We start from the raw sequence: 11,258 nt of genomic DNA, 5'->3' as shown, positions 1-11,258 counted from the left end.
CAAACGTCGACAAGTAAAACATCGCATGTGGGGGGGGGGGGGGCGTATTGTAACAGGTGAACTTTACGAACGCGCCTTTCTGCACACTTCAAGAGCTGCATTGCATTGTAAGTGATAGCGGCTTCAACGCCCGCCGATATACACACTAAACAATTTCTCACCCATAAGGGTGTAAATCAGCTTGTCCCCAGACGAACACCCTTTGCCACCTATTGGGTGCTTAAAAAAGGGTGCTAGAAAAGGGTGGAGAGGCCAGCACCCTTAAGGAAGGGTGCACAGCATAAAATTTTAAAGGGTGTAGTAGTCGCACCCTTACTAAAGGGTGCTAGTTCACCATAACACCCTATAAAATGGGTGCTGGAAGGGTGCTCCACATTGATTCACCCGAGAAGCAAAAGCCGAGGATTGATGTACGACCGCAAATGTGTCCACAAAGGTAGAATGCTCTACTCCGCAGACAATGCCGCGTGACAGGCCGCTTGCTAGCAACTGATATTTGGACAAAACAATGTGTATATATATATATATATATATATATATATATATAGTGGGACAATATGCATCTTTCCCATCCATGAATGACACTTGTCACGCATTTCATAAATGTTGTACAGCTATACCTATTTGTGGACCAAAATGCACAGCATCAATCCAAGGCTCCTGCGTACCTGCACACATGCATGCCCAGGAGATGGACGCTTGGTCTCCATCCAGACATGCATGCCATGCAAACAAAAAATTGATTCAGGAAAACAATGCATAGGGACCATTCGTTTCCAAGGAAATATACGATTGTTGAACTGTAACAGTCATATTTCCCTTGCAACAAAGGCAGAGAATATACACTATACAGCACCTGGTCATCTCTTGCTCATTTGAGAAATGCGTGGCACAGGTGGGTTTTTGTACACATAAGATTGCGGAATAGTTTTGGTATCAAAGTAAATTTATTAAGAACGTCAGTAAAATAACGCAACACAAATGCATATCACCTGACCTATTTTAATACAGCATTCAACATCAAAAAGAACAGTTGCTAACTTTGCATATGGGAAATGATCCGCAGCATCGTGTATACTCCGCTGACCTACCACAACAGTATACTAGATCAGCTTTCATAACTACGTCATAAGCGAGAAGTACGTATCAACCTTCTAAAGCTTTTATTTTTTTACGACTAGAATCTTGCTTAGTTATTGAAAGTTAGAAAGAGCTAATGATGTAATACAAAAGACAGTTTACCTGTAACATTTAGATAAGAAAGTGTTGAATAGTTTAACCCTTTCTGTAATGCATATGAAAAATGCCAACAGTGACTGAGACCAAGGAACGCCCCACATGGAGAATGCTTCTAAGTTTTAACAATTTGTGGTGCTGACAATAGAAAATTGTTAGTGTAATCATTTTATGGCTGACAGGTAAATGATCAGAAAGCAGAAAACCACATGCTGCCAGTGGGATCCTAACTAACCACATCTGAAAATAATTACACTAATAATTTCCAACTACTAACACTGCAAATAAAAAAAAACGAATAGCGTTGCCATAAGCTTGCCTTGTTATCGGTGACTGTTGGCTTCCTTCATATGTATTGCAGAAATGGTTAGACAAAAGAAAACTTGCATCTGAAAATTACAGCTAAACTCATGATGAGGTAACAGTGCACAGCTTCAGCACATTAAACATGGCACACATTTGGCAACATTGTTCAAGAACTTTGTAGCCACTACTCTAGGGGTACTCAATGTGAGCCCAAGGAAAAGGTGCTCCAACACGAGAAGAGTGTTGAACAGCTTGCGGTCGTACTGGATATTGAAGAGCCAGTAAGCAGATAAAACAGCCGCCAGACCCTCCTCCCCATTTTTCACTGCACACATCTCGCGGTCCACCTTGATGTGAAGGTCAGCCTCTTCAACGTCTTCTCCAGAAAATACGATGCAAGAGGTTGCAGGAAAGCTCGGGTCCTGTAGTGGCAAGAAAAAATATTGCATCATCACCAACAGACCATGAATAGTATATTGTCACCTCTTCCTACTTATTCACCCTTTATAAAGCTATATGCAGGTTATACACGATTTCAAGGTAAAAAAACAATGTTAACAATACAAATGGCTAGTTGACATTTATGGACCCAATTTTGGTTTATGCCCGACGCAAATTTTGGGACCACACTCGGCAGTGTCCAGACTTCTTGAGATGGAGGCTTTATTTTATAATAAATATGTTCCACAGGATTTGCTGAGGCCAAAATTTGCACAGAATTTGCTTAATTTAAACATTGCTGAGAACTAAAACAGCGCACTTCTAAGCTGTTTTGTGCATGCCATTTTAAATTCCACTTTCACAAAAAAGTGAGTGCATTACAAGGCAGAAGCAAAAATTGCATCCATAATCCTTCATGTGATAACACTGAGGACAACACTGGAAACTATCTGGCATATATATATTGAATAAATAAATACTTTTTGCAATTTAGGAAGGTGATTGGCCCTTACTTGAAAGTGGCATTTTCAGTTCCATTTTTAAAGGAGTAGACACCTTATTTTAGTCGCATGTTTTCTTCTTTTAAATGATGCGGTAGACATAATAAGTGGTTGGCCATATGGTATTCGCATTGCCAAATAATTATTATTTGAATTTATTTTCTCATGTTCCAATTTCAGTTTCATCAATCCAACGAGGGCTGTGACGTGCAGTTGAGGTCACGCAAGACATGAAAAAACGACAATATAATCACTGATATAGTTTCAATTCACTACAACGCTTAAACACGTTTCAAGAGCTATAGACCACAAATGATGTATCAGCAGTTAAATTGCAGCTTTCTTGCTGTCTTGTGTGACCTAAACACCAACTACACATCACAGGCATCGTTAGGATGAAATCAAAACAAACATCATGGAATAAATTCAATTATAAATTATTCAGCGTTCGTAGGCCAATAATACTGGGTGATCATGAATATTAATGTCCAATGCATCATTTAGAAGAAGAAAATATGCATGCAAAAATTTGGTCCTTAAACTATAAATTCTTGTGAACTATTGTCCTATACAATTTCATGTTATTTCTGGCACCTAGTTCCAAGACATATTTCAGGTTCTTTGTCGCTATTACTTCGTGGTTGCTCGGGCCCTGCTCATCACCACACTTGTAAATGAAGTCTCTCTCCAGTCCATTGGCATTCAAAATTCCAGTAATGTTATGCTTGCTCAGGCCCTGGTCGTGACCCCCCTTGTAAATAAAATAATCTCTTCAGTCCATTGACATTGGAAATGCCAGTAAGGTTAAGCGTATAAAGTCTGAAGACGCAACATGCTGTGCATTCATAATAGTAGCTGGCAGCTCCCCGGGGAACACCTTTATGCTTTTAGAGTACTTTCTTTACGTATTTCTTCACTACTTTGTTTGAAATATGATTCTTAAGATTGTTTTTATATTATCGGCTCCCAAAATTGGGGGAGCCACCTATACAATAGTGCAGCCATTGTCCGTATATGGTATTTATCTACCATGTTTATGTGCCATATGTTGCTAGGTAGCAAATACACAAAATAATAACCAACAATTGCTTAAGAAAAGTAAAAATTTCCTGAAAAAGAAACACTGCTTAAAAACATCAGTAAAAACGCAAACAAATGCAAATTATACAGTGGATTCTCTTGCCCAGAGAAGTCATGGCTGCTTCAGGTCCAACGTGATTTATTTGATTTAACCAAGCGCACCACCAGTTGGCAAGTGTTCCCCTCAAGCACTAGCTGTAGAATGAAATCTCAGTGCAGTTTTTGGAACTATCACAGGCGCACCATATGGCAAGGTTTTATGACGTCCCTTACCAGACAGCAGCAGTCCTCGAATAACAACCATATATTTAGGGAGTAGGACCTTTGGTCATTTTCTTATTCTACAAACTTTTCCTGTGGTTGTTGTCAAGCATGTTTATTTTTTTTCGGTGAAAAATTGACGAATGAAATATTGATTTTTTCAAAAGTCACTAAAAATCCAAATCTCAGCGTTCTTGTTCGCGTGAAAAGTTTAACCAGTAATTATCGTGTAATGGTAATGCTTCGAGCTATGCTTGTGGAAGGAATTGCTATCATTAAAAAAAATAACACGAATTAAGTAAGGTAGCCAACAGACAAAACCGCAAGTGGAAGTTTTACTTCTCTAAGGACTATAGGCTGACATGTTAGCACTGGCTGGTCACGGTGGGTTCAGCAAATGACATGACGTAAAAAAAACACCCTTTTCCCTTGATGTGCTAGTGAAACTCGTGGAAACTGTTCGAGTTTTTGTGTATATCGAAAGCCTACACACACACCGGCAGATACCTGCAGTTTGGCTCAAACCACTCCATATCCCACAATGCATTGGTAGTCGCAACGCAACTGAAAAGACCATCTGCAGTTCAAGAGAGGAGAGAAAAATATAGGAGAAAGCGATTATCATGGACCTCTTGAACAATGGCTACAAAAGAAGCTTCATTCACCACGTGTTGCAACAACTTGACCTGGGCGCCCACACACCCCTCAAACACTTTCCTACACGAACCGTCAGTAATACTGCCTTCCGTCAGCCATCCCTTCGGATCTCCGTCACGTACATTTATGGTATAAGCAAACAGCTAGCATGAGTGCTGGGAAAGGAGGGTATCCATGTTGTGCAAAAACCCACATCAACGCTTCAGCGGCTCATACCACGACTATAAGATCGGCCTCCAAAAGAAGTTTCCATGATTAGTTTACCAGGTGCCTTGTGCCTGAGTGCTACACCTCCTACATCGGTGAGACGAACTTCCCAGAAAGAATTCAGCTGCACAAAACGATGTAGGCAGTTTCAATGCAGAGCGCAACGCCCTCGCAGAACATTGTGAGAAGCATGACCATCGCATCAACTTTGACGGCACCAGTGTCATTGGCACTAAAGCTAACCACATGAGGAGGCTCTACCTAGAATCGTGGTATATGCAAGCCATGCAAGGAAACCTGAACAAATCCACGGGAGCACTTCCAAGCGTATAACTGCACGACCTTCAAAGCCACCGGCAAGCACGACAACAAAGAGACCTAGACCAGGAAAGGTGGAAAGCACAACACAAGACTGCTCAAGAACGATATGTGTGGTCTTTCCGAGCGTCAGTTTTAAATTAAATCAAATCTTGGCTGGAGAGTCGTCCTTTACTGACAATTTTTTTAATAAGCCTGACAGACTTCTGTAGATGTTTACCTTTATAACTAAGATATGTACTCACGTGTGCACTGCAGGTGTTGCAAAAATGGTGCGCTGCACTTTGACAGTGCTAACATTCTAGATGAAAGCAAAGATCACACGTAAACTCCTGGAAGCGCATCAAACGAGGAAAAGATGCAATACCTCCGTGAGCAAAGCTTCAGTTTTCTTGTACAGATCAAAATAAGACCTTTTTCTGCCTCAAGATAAGATGCACCTTAGAGTGTATGTCGGCCCTAAGTTCACCATTGGGACACGTCTTTCGTTTTGCATTGTGTGCATGCATGCACGATGCAGCGTTTATATTTAGCCTGCCATGTTGCAAGAAATTGTTTGCGAGGTCTTGCGCTGCAGTTATGTCCTCGAAAAATCTAGTTTTTTCAGAGATCACGTGGACCTGACTACGCAGACTGAGAACTTATCTTCACAGGAATTCAGGTCGGCCATTTAAAAGTCGTTTATTCCTTTTTTAATGGGCCCAGATATCTGTTCCGATATAAATTAAGCTTGCCGTGTTTGACGCAGAACTATCACAGTAAAGCACAGTGCGTTTATGATGAATTTTGAGCTAAGCTCATGGGTACTAAACATTCATTGTAGCAGAACAAACTCGCAAGAAACTTATCTGCTCTTGCACAAAGATGACAGACCATTAAGTTCTTTGACATTGAAAGACAGAATCCGAAGTGCTGCAACTGTTAGGATGCCTCTAAAGCGAAAGGTTTATAGCGAACACTTTAATGCACTTGTTTAGTATCTTCCTAAAGTTCCCTAAATCTGTGACAAAGGTTGGTTTTGAAAACTATTAACGCTGTGATTTTCTGTCACTAAAAGCAAATGAACACTGGTGCTAGGGTAACATCCCCTTATTTATGTCGACTGCACCTTGAAGACCTTTCCCGTCAAGACTATTCTGTGCCTGCCATGGCACAGAATATTCTTGATCTACGCATGTAACTGTGCAACACTACGCCAGTTTATTTCCATTCCACAGATCAAACAACCTACCATTAAAGAATTTAAGTTTTAGAGAAGATATGAGTTGAAAACCTGAAGAACTGTCTTAAAAGAACCAAATAATTGAACACAGATGTACTCTAATGTTATGCCTATGAGACGAAACCCTGCAAAAATAATGTCACGGAGTGTAGGTCTAAAAGCTGCCGATGAAGCCTTTGTAACAGTACTCACGTCGTGTTCGCAGCCTCTCCGGTGACATCTCACGAGCCTTTTGAAGTGATGCCATTACACTTGCTTCGCAAGGGATGTGTTTCATTTCTGCCATTTTCACAATTTTGTTGATCCCTTTTGCAATACAAGGTGATGGGTCAATCTTAGTCAGTCTTGCAAAGTCACTGCAAAATTGCAAAGAAAGATGTGTCCGAAGTGCACTACAAGAACCAAGCAAATACATAGCAGTTATTTTTACCATCATGTTATCTACAAGCACACAATTTACATTGAAGATTTGGCAAACGACAGATGTAAACAATCCAAGTGAGCACTCTGACCTCACGAAATAGAAATGGCATTTTTCTTCTGAAGGTGTATGAGAAACTGAAAATTTCTAGTCACACAGAAAAGAAAACCAAGTTATGGTGCTCATTGTTTACTCTTTTTTTATTGAAATAAAAATGAATCGAGTTGTCCCCATGTCTTAGCCACCACTACCCTTTTTCGCTTAACACAGAAAAGTTTTTAAAAATTGTCGCAGTTTCACCCGAAAGGCGAAGCATCAATTGCGATAGCAAATTAGTAGAGAGCTATACGGAGTAAGCATAGTAGTTTTATCAGCTGTATAAATTTGGACATGCAGCAGCATCAGCAACGCGCAGTACTGTTGTCGACGCCGTCGTCGTGCCCGCGTTCGCACCGAACGTGCCCGGCGTTGGTGACTGTTGCCGGTGCCTCTGCGGGTGGCTCGGAGGTTTTCGATGAGATCTGAACAGGACACTCGTCGAGCAGCGCCGGAAGTCTTTACCCACCTTCTGTCTCCCAACGTTTTTACATAAATAGGGATTTGGTGCGGCAGCTAAACGTCGCCTCCCCTCCCTCCTTTCCCCCACCCCCCGGCCTTTCACGCCATGGAAGAAGTATTTGCTCTCTCTCTCTCTCTCTCTCTCTCTATATATATATATATATATATATATATATATATGGTGATTGTAAAGGAGAAAAGAGATGCTTAATTCTGCAGCCCTTCATGGAGCACAGCGCAGAAGCGCGTTTGTCTTCCGCCATGTGTTCGCTCGCCATGAAAGTGCGCGTCCCTCGCGCCCTTTCAGTCGCACATACAGCATACGGCGATTTCATCACCGTTGACGTCATACGGAACCTCACGGCGACGGCAGAAATCCGCTTTGGAGTGTCCATGTAATTGCTATCGCAATAATAAAAAAGAAAGTCTTGCTTTCGGTAAGTTCAAAAGTTATCTCTTCAACACAGTTCTCTAGTATTTTTCACACATAAGCACTATGCACACACACACACACAATGTAGTTCAGTCAGTATTCATCACAAATGCCAGTGTCTTCATACAAGCGTTGAACGACTTTCATTGCTTTGTGGTGTACCTTTTGATGGCCAAGCGTCTGTGGCGCAAGTACAGCCTTGGTGACATAGCTAATGAGTCTTCTGCCCGAATACATTAGAGCACTAACTTTTTCATCAGATAAATATGTAGAGAGCAGTAGTCTTTTTTTTAGTACACTAGAACATGTGTGTGCATTAAAATTAGTTTTTAAACCATTTACAAAAGCTCTAGTTCTTTTTGAATGCAGCCGCCTCCACAACCATGCAGGCTAAGTTAATGTAAATGCTGTTTCATACATAGTAGCAAAAGTACTTACCCTCTCAAAGCTCATCATGTATGGGTACTTCCTCTTCGCCTCATGAATATTATTTATCAAGGCCATCCTTTCATTGATTTGATCCTCGTTAGGGGAGCATTTGTGACATTCACAACTGAGCCAGTCCGTGTGCATTGCAAAACTTGTTTCGTCTTCTCCGGCTATTGTAGAGATAGCAACATCCTGAGGGAAGCAACACCAATATAGCTGATTGCAGCATAAATACACCTGCACTATGCAAGGAAATATTCAAGTAATGTTCAAGAGGTATTGTCAAAAGTTAACGGCCTCATTTACAATCCTTTTCATGTGATACATTTACACCAACACACAACTACGTAGGATTTCGTCAACCATGAAAATAGCTAATTAGGTGGATTAAGATATGGCCTTGTTCCCACCTGCTAGACAGGCAGCAAACCCACAAAGGACTGTGGTCGAGCACCAAATAACTTTATTAGTATCCGAAAGGCCTCGTTTCAACTGTATCCTTGCATTTTGTTGCAATTGGTCTTTCTGATTTATGGTATTTAGTTTCGCCTAGCTAAATTGATTTGTTAAATATTTGGCCTGCCTAAATTGAATCACGAATCCAAAATACTTTGATACCACCTCAAAACAGAGAGCACTAAAAAGACAATTAAATTCTGAGCGCTTCTACTCAGTGAAAATTAGAAATAGTTGAAAGCATTATCAAATGAAAATACTACGGTCACCATTAGCTTGCTACACGTCATCCTAGATAAACAAATCAACATATTGTATTTCACTGCGGAATGCCCCCCACGATCTTTTGCACTTTGTGCCACTGGAGCTCCACTGTGGCTGTTTCTTCACTGCCCTTCCTGCGTGACCCAAACTTCGTGTGGTTTTCGCCCACACAACCATCCCTAGGGAGAACTCTTCGCTGATTCTTGAATCTGTAGCGCAAGGCTACCTTCCAGGAGTCCCGCGAGTTGCATGAACAATAGAATAATATTGTGCTCGAATTCAGAGGTCACTTATTGTAAAGGGCCAAATGAAATGTTTAGTAAGCATCATAGAAACAAGGAAAAGGCAAAGCAGTGCAAACAACACAAATGACAGAACACATGCTGATACTACCAATTGAAAGTGGTTTTATGATCATGTGCAATAAGTTCTCTCAAGAAAGAACAGAAAGATTAATGACACCCCAAAAAACAAAAGTCAGACACAATTTCTGAGAGAAAAGAACTTAAGATTTCAGGTAGAGCAGTTTCTTTACGAGTGTGGTCGAAGGCGGGCTGACGCAAGTCACTCCTCTCATGTAGATGATGAAAGCTTCATAGGTTTCCCTAGGTGTTTTTCCTTGATATTAAAACGCACGTCTGGTGAAGCTTCTGTCCGCAGTTATTACGTTTGGAGTGTATGGGAATATTGCTCTCTGTTCCAGCCTCAATGAATTTGTACGCTCAAGGATTTTTACAATAATGGATGTGCCCAGAATCACATTGTCTAGAATCCCCACAGCTGGCTGCCCCAAGTAAAATAACAATTTACTTACAGCTCTACTTTCTACTACGTCCCTCAGTTGTGGGCTGTAAGCACACAGTAAGCAAATTACTACATCTCGAACTTTCTCACCAGCAAAACTATTTTATCATCTCAACAACTCGGCCAATAAAAAAGATAACAAAAAAATTTGGCGGTGCTCCAAATGCTCTGATGTATACAATGTGCAAAATACGCATGCTGCCACTCCAACCACGTTCCACCTACATATGCTCTTGTCATTATCAAACAGCAGATGCAAAACACGTAGCAGGTGCATTTGAAGTGGAAGCGTGCTCTGTCTTCAAATTTCTCAACGAAATTTAAGCTAGTTTAAGGCTACATATGCACATACCTCGACAGCCCCACGGGGGGTCTTCAGAAAAGTTCTAGCATCTTTTGGAAGATTCCGGAAAAACCCGTGTGCTCTTAGAAGTCGGAGAGGCGGTGTCAGGGACCTGTGAGTAATGTTACATTGTAAAGCCCACTTTGCAAGCGAAGCTGCGAAATTTTAGCTGCTAGTGCTTTGGCTTCCTGCCCGTTCTGCGGTTTCCAGCACGTCAGCGTTAAATACATCGGAAAACCGTTCTTCTGAATCCTCACCGGCTTCGGATAGTCACCAGTCGACGGAAACCTCTGCATTACGATCTGAACAATCTGAGCTGCTTTCTGTGCAACCTGGGCCGGTATTTTGTAGCGATGCCTTATGCTTTATTTACTAGTCATAACATCCACCACTCACGGCCAGCTGATCCAGTTGATAACGTGAACGGACCGTCGCTCTGACCACTGACCAAGCGCGAAAAGCGCGAAGGGGCATTAGCAACCGGAAAGGCATCGCTACAAAATACCAGCCTTGAACAATAGACTGTAGCCGCGCTACTGCTAACAGGCGTTGCGCTTACTGCACTGAAGCTAGGATACTCGCTTTCGGAGTAGCTCGCTTGCGGTTCACTTTTGGGCACGCTACTGCTAGCCCGTCGCGAACGCTTACTGAGCTGCCGGTACGCAAGGCTGTCGCCGGCCTCGACAGGCTGGCCAAGCGCTTCAAACAATTCGGCAACCTCGCGGCGTGCTCTGCTCTTGACATATCTCAACATAGTGTTCATAATCAATACACATACGCGTGCTAGCTGCGCTAACAAACGTTTACTTACCGTTACGAGACAAAGGGCTGCTGTTCCCACCGGAGCTCACATCGCGTCTTCTGTGCCGCCGCTTTCGATGTTGCGATAAACAGACGTTCAAAGCTTGCGGTTCGTACGACTTTCCGATCGGTGGGCACTCTGGAGGACGCCAGTGACGATCACGTAGCCCCAGCCCCAACAGCAATTAAAAAAACTAATGCAAACACGCGACTTCAATTTCACTCCGGCTCCGAGAAGAATGATGCTATCGCAACGCAAATACGCCGCCAAAGCAGGCAGAAGGGAAACGCGAGACGTTGCGCCACAGCTGCTTCTTGCCAATTCTTCTTTAAAATTGCTACTATAATTACGGTATTATTTTATAATATTAAATGTAATATTATGTAATAATAATTATACAAAAAACACAACGTTCAGAAGGTTTTATCTTTAAAGTATAAACGAAAAGCTGTTGATTATTGTAGGCGCCATTTTGTTAAGGACAATTTACAGGACTTTGGCGTGAAATTTGAAATATTAC

At 41.8% G+C, this 11,258-nt stretch overlaps 1 long non-coding RNA gene across 3 annotated transcripts; it reads right to left on the bottom strand.

The window, feature by feature from the left end:
• Positions 1-6,388: 6,388 nt before the first annotated feature.
• On the bottom strand, positions 6,389-10,895 carry LOC119464633 (uncharacterized). Of its 3 annotated transcripts, XR_007463354.1 has the most exons (4): positions 10,748-10,895; positions 9,946-10,048; positions 8,079-8,261; positions 6,389-6,584 (listed from the first exon to the last, which is right to left on the bottom strand). It is a non-coding gene; the product is annotated as an uncharacterized LOC119464633 (long non-coding RNA). The 3 variants fall into 3 exon arrangements; XR_007463355.1 differs by lacking the exons at positions 9,946-10,048; positions 10,748-10,895 and adding an exon at positions 9,604-9,623 and having other exon boundaries at positions 6,390-6,584; XR_005194490.2 differs by lacking the exon at positions 9,946-10,048 and having other exon boundaries at positions 6,391-6,584; positions 10,748-10,891.
• Positions 10,896-11,258: the final 363 nt, after the last annotated feature.

The sequence above is a fragment of the Dermacentor silvarum genome, chromosome 9, assembly GCF_013339745.2.
Source record: "Dermacentor silvarum isolate Dsil-2018 chromosome 9, BIME_Dsil_1.4, whole genome shotgun sequence".
In the NCBI taxonomy this organism is placed as follows: domain Eukaryota; kingdom Metazoa; phylum Arthropoda; class Arachnida; order Ixodida; family Ixodidae; genus Dermacentor; species Dermacentor silvarum.
Note: the sequence above shows the minus strand (reverse complement) of the source record. Positions and strands in the feature narration are given on the sequence as shown.